Consider the following 5256-nt stretch of genomic DNA (forward strand, 5'->3'; position numbering starts at 1 on the left):
GAGGTGTATCTGTCTCTAAGTCAACAGTAAAGAGAAGACTCCATGAAAGTAAATACAAAGGGTTCACATCTAGATGCAAACCATTCATCAATTCCAAAAATAGACAGGCCAGAGTTAAATTTGCTGGAAAACACCTCATGAAGCCAGCTCAGTTCTGGAAAAGTATTCTATGGACAGATGAGACAAAGATCAACCTGTACCAGAATGATGGGAAGAAAAAAGTTTGGAGAAGAAAGGGAACGGCACATGATCCAAGGCACACCACATCCTCTGTAAAACATGGTGGAGGCAACGTGATGGCATGGGCATGCATGGCTTTCAATGGCACTGGGTCACTTGTGTTTATTGATGACATAACAGCAGACAAGAGTAGCCGGATGAATTCTGAAGTGTACCGGGATATACTTTCAGCCCAGATTCAGCCAAACGCCGCAAAGTTGATCGGACGGCACTTCATAGTACAGATGGACAATGACCCCAAGCATACAGCCAAAGCTACCCAGGAGTTCATGAGTGCAAAAAAGTGGAACATTCTGCAATGGCCAAGTCAATCACCAGATCTTAACCCAATTGAGCATGCATTTCACTTGCTCAAATCCAGACTTAAGACGGAAAGACCCACAAACAAGCAAGACCTGAAGGCTGCGGCTGTAAAGGCCTGGCAAAGCATTAAGAAGGAGGAAACCCAGCGTTTGGTGATGTCCATGGGTTCCAGACTTAAGGCAGTGATTGCCTCCAAAGGATTCGCAACAAAATATTGAAAATAAAAATATTTTGTTTGGGTTTGGTTTATTTGTCCAATTACTTTTGACCTCCTAAAATGTGGAGTGTTTGTAAAGAAATGTGACAATTCCTACAATTTCTATCAGATATTTTTGTTCAAACCTTCAAATTAAACGTTACAATCTGCACTTGAATTCTGTTGTAGAGGTTTCATTTCAAATCCAATGTGGTGGCATGCAGAGCCCAACTCGCCAAAATTGTGTCACTGTCCAAATATTTCTGGACCTAACTGTATATGTATATATTCATTTATATAGCGCTATTAATTCCACAGCACTTTTCAATCTAAGGTCCCTATCAGTAATTTTTTTAATTTTGGGAGGAAATCTGAGAACCCGGAGGAAACCCATGCACGAGGAGAACATACAAAATTCCTAGCAGATGTTGTTCATGGTAAGATTTGAACCGAGGACCCCAGTGCTGCAGGACTGAAGTGCTAACCACTGAGCCACTGTGTCAATTACATAAATATACTGTATATTGTATTATGCCAATAATTAGTTTCTTCATTTGCACTGGCATTCTGTACATTTATATAATTTATGGGCCGACATGATCAATGATGTTCTTTTTATGACGCTGTGAATATACAGTATATTAAATTCTGAATATTTAAAAATATGTTTATGTCCAGACATCTTTTCCTGATGATATAATGTTTTCTTTCACCTTCTTAATCCCTTCACGACCGGCCGATTTTGCGCTGGGTTTTTTTCAACACTTTTCTACCGAGAGACGTATTTTTTATTTTTCAGTCAATATGGCCATGTCAGGGCTTGTTTTTTGCACGAACAGTTGTACTAATAAGTGAAACTATGAGTTTTACCATATAGTGTACCGTAAATCGGTAAAAAAGTTCCAAATGCGGAAAAATTGCAAAAAAAACGTACAATGGCAATATAGCTTTGGAGACATTTTATTCACAGTCTTCACTATATAGTAAAACTGATGTGTCGCTGTGATGCCTCACATCGGTGCGAGTTCATAGACACCAAACATGAAATTGTTTCCTTTCATCTAAGTTGTTAAAAAAAATCTTTTCAGTTAGCCATTAAAAGGTATCAACCATTGAGGATATCAGTTATTTTAAACATTTTTTTTTATCTCTACTGGCTAACACGGTGCAAAGATATATTTTACCTGTAAAAAAAAAATCAGAAATTTGTAAATTTTACGCCATTTTCCGCGACCCATAGTGTTCCCATTTTTCGAGTTCTATGAGTCAGTGACCGCTTACTTTTTTCGTCTTGAGCTGACGTTTTTAACCGGACCATTTAGGCGCAGATGCTACATTTTGATCATCTGTTGTTCCATTTTGCGCAAAATTTATGGTGACTAAGAAACGTCATTTTGCTGTTTGGAATTTTTTCTGCGGCTACTCTGTTCATCAATCAGATTAATTGATTTTATATTTTGATACATCGGACGGAACCAAATGTGTGTATATTTTTTTAACCCTTTAATTTTCAATGGGATGCATTTTACTTTTTAGGTGTGTTTTTTTATTTTTCAAAACTTTTTAAACTTTTTTATTTATTTTACTAGTCTTCCTAGGGCTATAACGATCAGCAGTTTGATCGCTCATTCATTTCTCCCTATCAAAGCAGCACCACTCAGACCGGGATAAGTGATCATCTCTTGTAACAGCCAGTACTCGGCTCTTTTTTTACAGCACCTTAGTCATGTGAGCACAAGAGTCATCACATGACCCTGTGCTACCATGACAACCTCCGGATCCATGTGACCATGTCACATAACTTCCGGTGGAGGCCTGTGAGTAAAGTTATAGCGTGATCGCTGTGGAGACACGGGGGTCAGTGGGTGCTCTCGTCCGCTGGCCCAGCCGCCTTTAGAAAGACAGCGTGGCTCAGGGCTCATCCCAACTGAACGCACGACCTCCTTAACCGTTGGCGTAACACTACTCAGACAACACAGGGTGGGGGAACCACAATAATTAGACTTTATTGGATCCCCAAACAATTAACGGCACATAACACATAACCAGCAAAACACACATGTAACAGGCAACAGAGTCTCACCCTTCCGCTGGCTCACCAGGGATTTAGAATGTCCGTGCCTTAGAGGTTCCAGGGCTACTTACTCCAATCCAGCAGCACCCCGCTTTTGGCGGGCACCCACCGAGAAAGGAATAATGCCAGATTTAGGAAGCTGTGTGAGGTCTGCAAAGTCTGTACCAGGTGACTGGGTTGTCCTAACCTGGGTTTCCTCCTTAAGTAATCTCTGGTTTGGTAATATAATTCTGGCAGCCGGAGTCGAAATCCCTAGCCTGTGGATATGGTCTCCAATCGGAACCGGAGTCCCTAGATTGAAGCCACAAGGTATCCTGATCCTCTAGCCAGCTCCTAAGAGCTTAGACTGGATCATGCACATCCATCAACCACCTGGTGACTAAAAGAAGTCACCTTTTATAGCCATAACCTTCCCTTAGGATATACTGTGCCCTCAGCGGATTGGTTGTACAAGGTTGCTTCTCCCATTGGACGAATTTCAAGCTACATGGACAATGCTCATTCAAATGATGTGGATAGAAAGACTGAGGATATCTACATGAAGTTTGCAAGGCACAGACTAGACAATGGCTACTAAGGTAATTAAATTTGCAATACACAACTACATTACAAGATTACTGGAAGGGTCTGGAGAAACAATAGCTAAGCAAACATGAATTAGCACACAAAAGAACAATACGTCTGGCTGAATGTTAAGAAACTTTAACCCATGCTAGGCATTGGGTGTCCATGTCGTCACAATCGCTATTATAATGGCGCTGTCACATGTTGACAGCATCATTTAAGGGGTTAAAAGGCACAAGCGGATAGCGATTCCACTCGTGCCTAGCAGGCACAAATTTCAGCTGTACAAAACAGTTGAGATGTGCACTGATCTCACCCAGCTACCGACAGCAGCTGGGGGATATTAATACTATGACCAATAGGATATCATATTACTGTCCGCAGTCGTTAAGGAGGTTAAAATGGTTCCCTCTATAAAATATTGATTTACTGACCCTCTTAAGATTGCGCTGCACATGCCCGATCCCCTTTCTTTTCGTTGCGCGGAATTGACCCTTTCTGTTAGCGACCAGCTTGAGGTTATGACATCACTGGGGATTTCCCTCACTTGGATGATAACCTCTGACTGCTGATTTGCCGCACACCTGGGAAGCTACGTGGACTGGACATGTGCCACTGATTGTGAGGCATTTAGTAGACATCTGTGGATTGTGCTATTTTGACTTGACACAACTTAGGACTATCCCCTGACGAAAGCCCATGTGAAATGTGCATTTGGGCTGTTCTAGTGCATGGGTGGCATGGTGGCTCAGTGGTTAGCACTGCAGTCTTGCAGCACTGGGATCCTGGGTTCAAATCCCACCAAGGACACCATCTGCAATGAGTTTGTATGTTCTCCCTGTGTTTGCGTGGGTTTCCTCCCACACTCCAAAGACATACAGATAGGGAATTTAGATTGTGAGCCCCAATGGGGACAGTATTCCTGATGTATGTAAAGCTCTGCAGAATATGTTAGCGCTACATAAAAATAAAGATTTATTTTATTTAGGACTTATATTGAGGTAACTGTGTTATGGGGTGTCATGCAAATTAGGGACCGGGACTCCTAAACTGGCACTCAGTCTAAGGGGGACAAAGCTACCCCTGATTACAAAAACACGTCTGATGGTGACAATGTTTGGGCAATCTTCCTTGTCTTGCTCCTGTACAGCCCTGATCTAATATCCCCTTTCCCTAACTCCAGGGGAGTTCCGGAACCAGAGTGATAGAATCAACAAATCATGACAAACGGGGAAACCAAAACTCGATCACACAGCACACTCACACAGAGGTATTACACAACAAGTGATAAGGAGGAAAATAAGAGCAGGGAGAAAACAACGAGAGAATTCCACAAATCCACACAGTAACAATAATAATCTTTATTTCTATAGTGTCAACATATTCCTCAGCACTTTACAATTCAGAAGTTCATATAAAAACAATCATAAGTAACAGTTACAATAAAAACATTAAAGCAAAAATAATGACAGCCCTCCGCAAAGCAATACAATCACCAGCAGAACTGGGATACAACAGGACACAGACTGGTAGAGCTGAAGCTATAGTTAGCATAGGAAGACAGATTCCTCTATTTTAAAAAGGCAGGGAGTGACTGTGATAGGTCTCCCAGAACATGATCCAAGAGGTAACCAGCAGGCTAGCAGAAATTACCTAATGCCATCCTAACAAATGAACACACAGCTGGTTGGAGGAGGGAAATATAGTTAAGTTGGTATAGTTTAGAAAGGTCAGTCGAGACTGAGACCCCAATGTACGTAACAGTAGAATTCTGCCTTGTAAAGGGGAAATGTTCCTTAAATGGGCCACCTCTAGGTGGGGTAGAGGGATATTGAGGCCCTCTGATTTCTGGTAGCTGACTTTGAAGTTGCCAAGATAA

This window comes from Anomaloglossus baeobatrachus, chromosome 4 (genome assembly GCF_048569485.1).
Source record: "Anomaloglossus baeobatrachus isolate aAnoBae1 chromosome 4, aAnoBae1.hap1, whole genome shotgun sequence".
In the NCBI taxonomy this organism is placed as follows: Eukaryota; Metazoa; Chordata; class Amphibia; order Anura; family Aromobatidae; genus Anomaloglossus; species Anomaloglossus baeobatrachus.